A 13910-nucleotide genomic window follows, 5' to 3' on the forward strand; every position below is an offset into this window, starting at 1 on the left:
TTTCCCGCTCGCTGTTCGGGAGTGGAATGGTAGAGAGAGAGTATGATTGTGGTTCGATGAACCCTCTGCCAAGCACTTAAATGTGAATTGCAGAGTAGTCATGTAGATGTAGATGTACATGTAGATGTAGATGTACGAGAAGAGCATGAAAAAAATATGCCTATGAGTTTCAGCTTCGACTCGGGTAAGGAAGATCTTGTCTGTAACCCCTGCAGCCAGTGTACAGTGTTCTACTACGGCATCTAACTGCGAGGCGATGAGATGTCAACATGTACATCCGTCACAAAGCCAGACATCCTACTCTCATCGTTTCATTGGGAGTTCGTCCGAATCTCCCTTCCACTGCGGCCAAAATCTCCACCCCCTTCGGCTCGGAGAAGACTCAATTGCGTACCAGTGTCATTTGCCAACACGGTATTACTGGTGATTAATCGCTGGCGTGAACCACAGAAACCCGTCCGGCTGAGGGCCGGGTGTCACGTGCGGGAAGTCGCGCCCTGCCCAGGGTGGGTGGCGATGACCGGCGGGACTGGCGGGGAATGCACCGGCGAGCAAACACTCGGCTCTGGCACGGACGGGCGGACAAGCGCACGGGGACGAAACGAGTTTGGTGCGACGCCGAGCTCTGCCGCGCCCGCGCTGCTCAGCTTCCCACGCCCCCGCCCCCTCCCAGGCTTGTTCAGGTCCGGGGATTCCCTAGCCATTTGGAGAGCTGACCGGCGCTTGCTCTTCGGGCTTCGAGTCGTCCGCAAACACTGTGGAAGTGACGCTGCGCGGGAGAGAGGCGCGGGTGGGGGCTCTGTGGGTTACAAGCGCGCGAAACATGGAGAAGCGCTCAGGACGGGGGCAAGACATTCGTCTGAAGGCTTCTCACCTACGAAAATACAAATATGCGCAAATGTGTTTTGGGGGTCTTTGAAGTGGGGAAAAGCGACCGTTAGTTGGAAATATCGTTTTAACCCCACAGAAGTTGATTAGGGGTAGTCTAGCATGCCATTGGCTTCCTCCAACCTTTGAAATAACTTTCTCAATTACACATCGGGAGTCCTATACTTTCACGTGAACTAAAATAATCGGTGCAGGTCGGGATTTTCCACTAGAACAAATATTGACACGGCATGGCGGTGGGGGTGGGGTGGGGTGGGGGGTGGTGGTGGTGCGGGAAATTAAGTGATAAGCAACAGATAAAAATCCTAGGATCGGCTAGCGATCAAAGCCCAGTTGTTTGGATCTGTAGTCTGGCATTTAACGGCTAGCCACCGAAGCACAAACAATAATGAGCGGCGAATTTACATTGATATTTCAAATGCTTTGGCGGTATTGGAAAGTAGCCTCGAATACGTCAGAAGGGCATCCCCGCGCAGTCGTGTCGGAGGGAAACAATTCCAAATGAGCTGTACGTTTCGTGGTAGTTAGGTTCTAAATTCTAAAATTCTAGCCCTGCTAGTTATTGACTTGGTCCTACCCACTTCATCTTCTCTTTAAGGCATCATTAAATGGTGCTAACGGAGTAGTATGTCATCAATGCACTTTTTTCAGAACCATTACTTTCTGTTTTGGAAAGTGGAATCACTACTTTTCGATGTAGTTTTGCGGTTTTTTTTACCTTTTATTTATTCCAACAATAATAAAAGGGTACCCGTAGGGCACTGTTAATTCAGCTATTCGTCTGCGTAATCGTAAAGGCTTTCCATCCATGCTCCAGTGCCCTTGTGGCAGTAGCAACACCAGCTGCCGTCAGATCATCGAAGCGCTATCGGACTTTGCTGTTACTTGGATGGGTGATCATTCAGGTCTTCCGAACGCTGTTGACAAACGGGGTGCATGTCCTTGTGAGGCCAATTGAGGAGCTACATGATTGAGAAGTAGCCGCTTCCGTCACGAAAGCTGACAACGACGGGAGAGTGGTGTGCTGACCACAAGCCTCTCCATATCCGCATCATGTGACGCCCTAGGATGAGGTTGACACGGCGGTCGGCCGGTACCTTGGGCTTTCCGAGGCCTATTCGTACGGGGGTTCTCCTTCTAAGCACACAGTGGATCCTCTCATTGTATCCTAAATGTATCTGTCCCAACTAGGTGGTTGTTGAGTGCACGTGGTGCTTAGCGTCATGTTTGTGTTATTTATTACGATTAGTTAGAGAACGTCGCGAAATTGAGTCACCAACTTAACGTCCGCGTTCAACGGACATGTCACCGTCAACGTCATACGCCCTCCCTCAATGAGAAAGTACAGAGCGATTGGCATTTTAATACTGGCCAATAGTACAAAATCTGATGATCAGGGACCGTAAAACCACTACATCTCTCGTTGCCGGCCAAATATCATCGTTGAAAGTTCCTTCAGCCACCAGGATTCAAACCGCCTACCTCCGGATACGTTAACGACATCGGCTACGTAGGACTGTCCTGTCAAAACTCGGGGATCGAATCCGTGTCACATAAAATTGTCCTCAGTGGAAACAATGGAAAACAATCATTTTAGTCAGGCAGAAGAACCGTCACCTGCTTGGACACTGAAACAAAACCTGGTTCAGGGTTGAATCCGCCATATAGGATCATGTCATTACAGGGGAATCATTACAGGGGAACCTTTTTGGTATGGAAAAAGACAGCTCGGACTATCACACGTCCACATGCTTTTTAATGAAATTGCGAGGGGAATTTAGACCACGAGACTAAACTTTTCTTAAAGAAGTGTCCGTTATCAGTAACAAATCACTCTGTGAAAATACCTTCTCAGTCAATAGCACAGGACTTCTCTGTCTATTAGATTTGTCCTTGGAGCTACGCTCAAGACTATGCTTTCCGAATTTAGCTGGTAAAGTGAACTCATATTTGCATACAATGTTCCGCCATTCACAGTAAAATTCGCTTCGCACAATTTATGCTGCAAGTCTTACTCCTTATTGAAAGTATCACGTTCGGTCCTTTTCGCGCCGGTATGCTGCTGCGTTTTTGCGCCATACCAGTGGCGACGTACCAACAACACAATGATGGCGTTCCGACGTATATCCAAGTTGCCGTAGAGAGCACCCGGTGGTGAGGAAGGCCTCAGTACGGCGCCCACCACAGCACGCATGTCCCACGAGCAGCAGCGCGAGTCGTTGACTGTCAGCAAGGCGCTCCCTTAATCCACAGGTGCGTGTACGAAGGTAATGAATCAAACAAATTGAGACGAGGTACTGGCGGGAGTATAGCTGTGAGGACGGGGCGTGAGTCGTGCTTGGGTAGCTCAGTTGGTAGAGCACTCGTCCGCGAAAGGCAAAGGTCTCGAGTTCGAGTCTTGGCCCGGCACACAGTTTTAATTTGCCAGGAAGTTTCAAATGGAGACATGTTTTAACAGTAATTAAGGTCCCCCTTTGAAGCTCTTATACGTCTCTTTCATTCTAAAAAACAAGCTAATTGAATGATACAAAACTCTGATTTTCTAATATTTCATGCAACGGTTTTTTGGTGTCACTAATGAGCCGTCGATTTATAAAATAACTGCATCTATCGTGGACGTACTGTTATTTACATTGACTTCGGTATTAAATGCATACGTTGTAACATTTATCACTATTTATGCGTGCTGTTTCTCTGGTATTCCTAAATATTACTCAACATTCCCATTTTTATGACCCCTTTCAACACTGAAGTATCTGAACAAACTTGGTTCTGAAACGTTATTGAGCAATCAAACTGAAATACTGGAGTCGGAAAACGTTTCACTAAAGAGTGAGCATTGAGAGGTTATGATGCTATAGTCCTTTGTGTGGGGTAAATGCCGGCTCTCTTGTGACACTATCTCATATATTAATGAAAGTATAGTGAGTTTATTATGTGGACTTACAGTTACTCCTAGAAATCAGGTTTGTTTCGGCCAGTCAGCAACTCAGGCTGCCAAAGCAGGTTCTCCGGCCGCAGACGACACGCTGCACATGGAACAAATAAACACAAATTAGAAAATGGGGCAGTGTAAAGGAACTAATTCAACAAACGATGAACAGTTAAAATAATGTGAATGATCATGTATGCACCACTCTTCTCATCATATAGGAAAATCTGCTGTGCCCCTCACTGTACAAGGAATGTTGAGTTTAATATTGCCGATACCAGTACACAAATTGGTAGTATTCCATTTTCGCTTACTAGGCTACACGCGCGGAAGTATAAACAGGCGAGGTGTGATAACATCAGATAAAAATGCCAACACAACAATATTTCACACGATTCACAGAGATGTCAGTTATTGTATATTGTTCCGTTTATCAGAAATGCATATTCATGTTAAATGTTTTTGTGTTATCATTGCTTGTCTGATCATGAGGTCATACCTCGAATTGTGTTGCAATTTTAAAGTAATTTAAATAAGTTAACAAAGAATTAGTGACTAGTTGCTGCCTCTGGATAAGGTCATTACAAAATTTAAATTTTCGCTTTGATGTTAAGACGTCATGGTATTACCAAAGGGCCACTCATATTATATTAATAATATTTCACTGGACAGTCTTTACAAAGCAGCTGCAATAAGACAAAAATGAATCACATTTATCGGCAGCTACGCGTCAGCAACGTCTTAGACAGCATCACGCGTAACTGAAGTCTCAAAATTTAGATTACAAGCACAGTACAGCGGTATATTTGTGCTAACTGAATGGTTTTCTGATGACGAGCTGATGTTTGAAACGCGTACCTGCAGATTAAAAATATAGCAGTTAAATGAACATAGCATTATCGGATGCAAACCCAACCCTAATCAGGTAATATTGTACAAACAGAAGATTCCTAACTTATTGCGCCACTTTAGCTAGGAATAAAGGGGAGTGATGGAAATTTTAGTCTGCCTGTTATTGATACCACTAATCTACTTATTGCCAAAACATATCTCGGCACTTTCTCTACCATCGTCAGTGGATATTTTTATTCAGATTTTATTCTTTATAAAGTTATGCTTCCATTATCATACAACGTGCAACAATTTTTCTCTTGATTTCTGTGATACATATGTTTCTCTCTTGCAGAAATAGTCACAGAAATACGATACACGTTTTTAATGAACAACAGTTCCAAGATTAAGTATAGAATTTCACAAAACAGAGTTTCCGTTCCGGCTGCTTGGTTGTTGATGTTTCAGTGGTCGCTAGCTTAGTCTCTAGAAATGTTTAGTAGGTCTTTCTTTACGTTTTCATAGAGCTTGCCATCTGCAACGAAATTGTGTATGACGCGTTAGCAAATCACCTGATCTTTAAACGTTAAATTCTTTCGCAGCAAGATCATGAAGAGTGTGTTTAATAAACATACCAGTGTAGGTTACTGAAAGTATGTACTGTGTTTTGCACTGATTTCTGCAAGAGAAGAACCCCCAAAGAACTGTGGATCTCTACTTGGTAATGTAAAGAAGGCCGTACAGAAAATAACGTTGTACTGAATAAGACCTGTATAAAAGTAATTAATACAAATGCACGGAAACGTGTTTGGGCAGTAAAAAGATTAGTCTTTCCATAATAGGCGATCATTTAGCTTGTAAACACGGTTGCTGTTATAACTTTACAAACAGAAACTAATGATAAAGGGGACTAATTTGTATTACGTCCGATTCACTTGCTGTGGGGTTTATTTTAGTTGAATATTCGCGTTTGAAGCGTGCCTCGATTTCCTCAGCCAGTTTGTCCTTGTGGGTTCTCCATCCGCTTGGACGCCACAAAAGTGGGCGAAGGCGACGAAACCGGAGGCTGGACGCGTTGCACAAGCAGATTGCAGAAACGGCTCCTTCTGCCGGGATTACTATTCCGTGCACGGAACAACCGCGCCGAATCCGTTTATCCGAGCGACGATTAAGACCGATTATGTGCCGGCACCTTATGCATTCTCGACCCTATTGCGGAATTTAATTTCTGCCACCACCGACTCACAGGCCATTCGTATGCAGGGCAACGATCCTCTCTGCGATTCCGAAAACCGAGCTCAGTGGCTCAGCTCAAGCCAACGGCGCAAAATTTGACAGAACCTTTATTTTACGATGCGACGGAGGCTTGAACGTAATGTGACATAATAATGTACGTGCATACCATTCAACACACTCACAGCGAGCTAATATGAAGTAATGATGGCTTACATTCACAGGTGTTATCTATCACTTGCATTTCGTAACTAAGAGTTGTAGAATACGTTAAACAATTTTATTTCTCACGCACTTCACATAGAATTTTCCATCTATGTGTTATTTCAGCAAATGTTGTGTAGCGTATCAATCTGATTTCAGATATGACACTTAACGAGAAAGTAAATTATGTGTCTGGATTAGTAGTGTACTCACAACGTCATACTTTAAATCTCTGTCCCCACATCTACTTTTGGTTGCTGACGTCGATCTCGTAGAGGAAGACGAAAATTAGCGCTATTGATTTTTTCAGTTTGAGAGTACTCAAGGGCGATCTGTTTTAATTGTTAAAAATCATTCAACAGCCAAATTGACACTATTTTTTATTGATTCAAATGGTTCTGAGCACTATGGGACTTAACATCTGAGGTCATCAGTCCCCTAGAACTTAGAACTACTTAAACCTAACTATCCTAAGGACATCACACCCACCCATGCCCGAGGCAGTATTCGAACCTGCGATCGTAGCGGTCGCGCGGTTCCGAACTTAAGCGCCTAGAACCGCTCGCCCACTGCGGCCGGCTTAGACACTTTGTCTCCTGGGGAACGTACAATAGCTACAGTCACCCATGCATTGCCAGCTCTGTTCTGATCATTATTTTGTAGAGTGAAATTTAACACTCCTCCACAAAACACAGAAGGACCAAGCAAAAACACTTGTGCATTAGTGCTATTGACCTTCATATGAATGCTATCAATAGCTTTATAAACTGTCTGGCGTGTGCGCTTCCTCCTCCTATAGGAAGCTGTGGTTTTGATAACGAGCTGCACGAGCAACGTTTTCCACAAGGCGTCAGTCGCCGAGCAGTCGCACGAACAGCATTAGCAGTACGTACACACAGAGATGCCGCGCTACTACACGAGGAGAAGGCGCACACGCCAGACAGCTTATAAAGCTATTGATAACATTAATATGAAAGTCAATAGCACTAATGCGCAGGTGTTTTTGCATGGCCCTTCTGTGTTTTGTGGAGGAGCGTTAAATTTCACTCTACAAAATAATGACCAGAACAGAGGTGCCAATGGATGGGTGACTGTAACCATTTACCATACCCAGGAGACAAAATGTCTAAAGTTGATGGACTTGAAGCTTTTTACGATACAGACATTATTGGCTAAAGTGTTTAATAGGGATATGGGAACTTCCTATTTTATCTCTACAATGCCTTTGTCTGCTGATGTATGCTTCCCGTGATTTTCAGGAAATTACGAGCGCTCCACGCCCCTGGAGTTGAGGAGGTGCCAAGTGGAGAAATCTTGGACGACAAAGGACCTCGCCGTCGTGGATCTGACGGCGGAGAATTTCGCCAATTGCTTTTCACGGTGCTGAGGCTAGCGGGAACTCGGGAAGAAGATACAAAAAAAAAAAGGTGCTTTCCGAGGAAACCGCGAGGCGCTGCCATCTGGTGGTGACGCCTGACAAAAGAGGTCTAGCAAGGGTGCGGGCCAGGCGGGCCTGCGTGGGCGGAGGGCTGGTGCAGCCCTTTGTGTGGCGGGGCGAGACACAGAGTGGAACAAAGGGCGGGCGCGCGCCCAGATACGGTCTGGCCTGGGCGTGGCGGCCGCCAGCGGGGATGACCGACTGTCTGAGCCCGGGGACACACGGTAAACACTGCCCTTTGTCCGCCGGCCCGGGAAGCACTGAGCGCGCCTGCTGCCGGCTGCCGGCTGCTGGCGGCCGCTTGCCGGCACGATTTACTGCCCGCCTCCGATGTGGAGGTCCAGACGTGCGAGCGTCCGGGCTGCGCGCCCAGGGGGAGGATGGGTGGATTTCATTCTTGTCAACGACGCGGTAATTATAGGGGTAGTCGTAAAAGCTTTAACTATCGTCTCGAGAAAATGAAGTCACGCAATCAATTTTTTTGTGTTTACGCAAGTATACGTCTGCAATCCTGGCACACATTTAAGTCGCCACGCTACACTACCGCAGCACGCCGCTAGAGGAGGCAAAACAAAACGGCGCAGATGGGCTTCGCCATTTTGCCGTATAAGATGGTGGATGTATGTTTACTGATCGGAACAAAAAAATTGCAAAAACCACGAGCGAGTTGTGCGACATAAGAGAAAGTTGGTTGGCGTCTTTCAACACCTGAAAGATGATGTCTATTCAAATTTTACGTCAGTTGCAAAAGAGGATGCAAATCAGGTACTTTAAACACGCTATGGAACGGTCGTGAGGGGTTGAACTGGAAAAAACACACTGAAGATTTGCTGAAACGTTTGAGTTCAGCTATTTATACTATTAGAGTCATTGCAAATTTTGGCGATATAAATCTCAGTAAATTAGCTTACCATGCCTATTTTCATTCTCTGCTTTCGTATGGTATCATATTTTGGGGTAACTCACCATTGAGTAAAAGAGTGTTCATTGCACAAAAGCGTGTAATCAGAATAATTGCTGGAGCTAATCCAAAATCGTCCTGCTGACACTTATTTAAAGAGCTAGAGATCTTTACTGTTGTCTCATAATATATATATTCACTTATGAAATGTGTTATTTACAATCCGCTCGAATTTAAAAGTAATAGCAGTGTACATGGCTACAACACTAGGAGAAAGGATGATCTTCACTACTCAAGATTAAATCTATCTTTGGCTCAGAAAGGCGTAAATTATGCTGCCACAAAAGTCTTTTGTCACTTACCTAATAGCATCAAAAGTCTGCCAGATAGCCATATAGCATATAAAAGGAAATTAAAAGAATTTCTTAATGGCCACTCCTTCTACTCATTAGATGAATTTTTGGATATAGTAAGTGGGTAATTTTCCCAACCCTCCCCCCCCCCCCCCCAAAAAAAAATTGTCATGTAATACTTCGTGTAGTGTAATATCTTATATAGCCACCTTTTATTAACATGATACGTTCCACGTCATCACGAAGTATCGTATTCATTATGTATGGAACAAGTACTAATCTAATGTAGTTACCCTTGAGATTGGACGTTGTGAGTTACTCAAGAATGTTTTTAAGGAGACTAAGACGCCATTATCAACGAGCTCACTAAGTTTGAACGATGACGTGCAACAGAGCTTGATGTTGCGATTTTTATGTTTTTCGTCAGTGTTTAAGCGATAGACGATGCAACTGACTTACTAGTCTTTAAATTCATTTTGTAGACTCCGAAAACCTTTCGACTACATTAAAAGAAATCATATGTGGAAATGCCGAGTCATCCACGAGGGTAAAATTACAGAACCGTTCACAATTAAGTCTGGAGGTCATCAAGGAATCATTCAGAGTTAAATCTGCAATTCACCAAGGATGTGTTTTATCTCCGACTATCTTTTTACTTGTGCCGGATGCAGCGATGGGGATGCAGAAGAAGAACAAGAAACGGGTGCGATGGGGGACTGACTGATAGATTGGAAGATATTGATTTTGTCGACCACGTCTGAGCCCTCTCGCAGAACCGTGTTGGCGCTGGAAGAAAACTTGCTGGTCCTTCAAAATGAAGCCAAGATTTTTGGGTTGAAAGTGAATGCCGCAAATCGATCGAAGGTGAATGGGGCCTTGAACGAACTATATCCATTATCAGGGGCTCGATAGATTTCCATAAAAACTAAACTACGAATGTTTAGAACAACTGTGAAAGCAGTGCCGCTATACCTCTACAATCACAATAGATTTCTCACGAAAATTCTTAAAATCTTTTGGGTAAACGTGATACCTAACGAAGACCTTTGTAATCGACCGAGAGAATAACTTATCACCGTCCACATCAAGACATGGAAGTGGAGCTGGATCGGACACACCCTCTGAAAATGCCAGGATGCTGGAACTGAGAGGGTGAAAGGAAACGAAGAGAGCCAAAGACATCATGGAGGAGGGCAGTGCACGAACAGTCCAAGAAGGAGACGAAAACGTTCGCGGAGTTGAAGACCTTCGCCCGAGATCGAGTGCACTGGCGGAACTTCGTCGAAGCTCTATGCTCTCCACAAGAGTGACAGGAAGCGTCTTGATAGTAATTATAAACTTCACGTCAAGAAATTTCCCTTGAACATAACATAATGCTATCCGTGTGAAGAAGATCGGGTGACGTACACTGGCTGCCCGTATATAAATCACGCATTAGAAAACTATTGGTGATTTCGGGATGCCGTTCGTTAAATGCATTGGAGCTGTGCAGCACAGTTTACAGGAAAAAAATTTCACTAGGAGACTTGATAGACCCACTTATCCCTCCCTAATGGAGATCTAACTTGGCTACTCCAATAGTCGCTAAACAATGGAGGCGGCCGTTTATTGGACGCACAAACAGAAAATAGTGAAGTTCCTAGTCTGAACGTAGCTCCGCCTTGGCTTCGCAAGCAGTTGACGAGAGGAGGTCAGGTAACGCCGTGCGGCATACGCGGAAATTGGCAGCGGGAGGCTTGACGCGGGCCATTAGCGCTGCATAATCCCCTTGTCACGGATCGCTTCCGCGATCCGGGCGGCGCGCTGTCGCTTCACGTCAGCCGCCAGCACTCTGCAGTATATAAACCCTTTGGCGGAACTGTTACCTGTGAGGAAGGATGGCATGACCTCTTCCCCCCTCACCGAAACACCACTCACTGTATTTATGTGTTTAATCCGCGAAAGTCCATCCATCGGAAATTACCAAAACAGGACCTCGATGCTGACGAGGGATTCTAGAATCTTACAAGTAGAACGCCGAGTAGGCAATAACAGGAACGGAAAAACCCTCCACCAAGAAAAAAAATAACACTCTGACTTTCCCAAATATTGGCAGAAACGATTGAAAGAAATAATATTTCCGGCAATACACATGCTCGCGTAACCCTAGCCTGCAGATACGTGTTCACATTCGTAGTGTTAAGTGAATTGCTGATAATGCAGAATGCACGTCTCTATTTTATATCGTGCAATGTATGACTTTGTCGAACTTGTCAGAATTGGTTGCAAGGCAAGTAAATTTCAATTTTTGTGCACCAATGATTTTCAAATCAAAAATTTTTGTATATTTCAGTTTCTGGGAGCTGAAGTTAATACGATGTACTAAACACCGATCTAAACAAATTTTCAAATAAGAGTAAAATATAATATTAGGATTGCCCAGAAAGTAATGCACGACATGTATTTTCTTCAACTATTATTTATTGAACATAATGAGAATTACACACAAGAAAGAATAGTGTTTTATTTACACATCCTATTTTTCCACGTTTATTTTCGGCCGAGAAAAAATTGCGGTTCATTACTTTGTGGGCAACCCTAATATTATATTTCACTCTTATTTGAAAATCATTCAGAAGACAATAAGCTATTATAGTGCGCACAAGCGCACGCTTAAGAATCGCATCATCTGACATGAGATAGAAAAGATACCCTCAGACTTCAACGAAAAGTAATTTCACTACTAAAAAAGCGTGTGCTGCACAAGGGGGGAGGGGGGGGGGGGGAGGGGAAGAAATTGGCCGTGGCCTTTGTCAACAAACCATACTAGCTTTCGTTTAAAGTGATTTTGGCAGACCTCGGGAAACTTGAATTATGATTACCGAAAGGCGGCCTGAATACCGCTCGCTTCTCCCAGGTATGAAAGGAAGAAGAAGAAAAATTAGGTATGCACGTCCCATCGACGGAGAGGTCACAAGAGACAGATCCCGTGTATGTCCAGAGACTTAATTACTGCGCCGTCTCGCAAGTGCTACCGTCACAACGAGTGTTATGTGATGTGTTTTCATCAGACGAAGGCAACATTACTTTTATAAAATACTTTATAAATTTAAGAGACACAGATATGATTTGACGATGTCATCCTAATTACTGGAACCTACGTTCACTCATAAATTCTCAAACAGATTTTTTCCCATACACTCACGTTCAATGAGAAACGAAACTTAAGGACGTATATCATCCACACTGTCGCCATCACGCAGACGGGCAATAACCTCAACTGTCGCAGCAGTTTCTTCATTTAACCTGTGTCGTGGACTCCTGACTAGAGTGAAAGTGTAAAGAGCACTACTTTGGTTACTCAGTGACAACAAAACAAGGAGGAGCGAAAAGTGCTGATGAACATTGATACCTTGTATAACTTTATGACCATCTGAAATTAAATTAGCTTTGGAGTACAGCATTTTAATGTTGTAAAGATCTGCAGAGGTAATCTGAGCACGCTGCATGTCTTGTACGTATTATATCAAGTCAGGCTTAGTTTAAAAAATAAAAAAAACCGGCGAAGAATTAGATCTTTGACAAAATCTAGACTTACAAGTTTGCACAAAATAGGTTTTGCTGCTGTTTATTCACTTTTCTGCAGTTTCGTCGCTGTGTTAAAACTGTGTATTAAAAAAATGCATCTTAACATTGTAGCAGTTGTGACTTATCGATAAAAGCCAGATAGGGAGAAGTATGCAGTGGTTGAGGCACCGAATTTGAAGGAGAAACGGATCGTCCAAATTTAGTCTTTCGGTTGTTTCAGTTAAGGAAAAAGTCGGTAAGTTTCCTCTGAAAAGGAAAAGTTCGATTTCCTTCCTCATACCTATTCCATGCGAACATTTGCTTCGTCACTAATGATCTTGCTGCCAACAGAATGTTTCTACCTTAAAGAGAGGCACAGCGTAAGATCCTGCAGAAGAACTGTTTTGTGTCTCTCAGTCTTTACTTTCGTTTTGTTACTTTTTAAGGCGTGTATTTAATTCGGTGGAAAACGTGAAGGGTTGTTAGAAATTAGGGATTAGCTGAGCAGTCAAAAAAAAAAAAAAATGGTTCAAATGGCTTTGAGCACTATGTGGTCATCAGTCCCCTAGAACTTAGATCTACTTAAACCTAACTAACCTAAGGACATCACACACATCCATGCCCGAGGCAGGATTCGAACCTGCGACCGTAGCAGTCGCGAGGCTCCGGACTGAGCGCCTAGAACCGCGAGACCACCGCGGCCGGCTAAGGCGCTGCAGTCATTGACTGTGCGGCTGGTCCCGGCGGAGGTTCGTGTCCTCCCTCGGGCATGGGTCTGTGTGTTTAACCTTAGGATAGTTTAGGTTAAGTAGTGTATAAGCTTAGGGACCGATGACCCTAGCAGTAAAGTCCCATAAGATTTCACACACATTTGAACATTTTGAATTTTTTTTTGTTAGAAACAGAAATCAAAAAATTAAGCTCATGAAGCCCTTTATAGCGAAAATGTATTGTGCGGAGGTTAAAAGATAAAATGCTTTAAGCTACGACATTATATACGTAGTAATGTTTGTTTGTCTAAAATATTTTGTACAATCCTGATCCAGTTACACATTTGACAACATTTCAAGAGCTGACTAATACCATATAGTTCCATATTTTTTAATATATGCACTATCTAATTCATGAGTAATCATAAGTATCCTTATGTAATGCGGAATTGAACCCTAGCGGCCACGAGAAGCGGCCTCGTCAGTGTAAAAGGAGGTGGGAAGAATTGTGTTGTCAACAGAGGAGTAACAGCAGAGTGGTTCGGTCAGGAAAACTGGGTGACTTCGAAAGTGGGCGAGTCATTGCTTGTCATCTACGTAACAAAGGCATGAGGGTACCACTTCAATACTTCTAAAGCCGCCCAAGTCGGCTGCTGCCGACGTCGCTGTGGAGACGAAACGCGCAGGAGCGACCACAGCTGAACCAAGACGAGGTAAAGCTCGTGTGCTGTCGAACTTTGCTGAGGGTGGTTGTAAAAAGTAGCACGAGATCAGCGGAATGAATCTCTAGCGAGTTCCAAATTGCTACTAGCAGTGCAGCTAGCGCTAAGACTGTGCGTAGGTAGTTAGAATGGTGTACAGTAGTCTAACAATT

General features: G+C 43.9%; 1 protein-coding gene across 6 annotated transcripts in view; it reads right to left on the minus strand.

Annotated features, from left to right (window-relative positions):
• Positions 1–13910, minus strand: part of LOC126349427 (mucin-12) — a 244452-nt gene that overhangs the window by 186964 nt on the left and 43578 nt on the right. For all 6 annotated transcript variants that reach the window (XM_050002428.1, XM_050002433.1, XM_050002432.1 and 3 more), the window contains exon 2: positions 3836–3917. The gene's annotated coding sequence lies outside the window, so the exon portion shown is untranslated. The remainder of the gene's footprint in view (positions 1–3835; positions 3918–13910) is intronic.

This window comes from Schistocerca gregaria, chromosome 1, assembly GCF_023897955.1.
Source record: "Schistocerca gregaria isolate iqSchGreg1 chromosome 1, iqSchGreg1.2, whole genome shotgun sequence".
In the NCBI taxonomy this organism is placed as follows: Eukaryota; Metazoa; Arthropoda; class Insecta; order Orthoptera; family Acrididae; genus Schistocerca; species Schistocerca gregaria.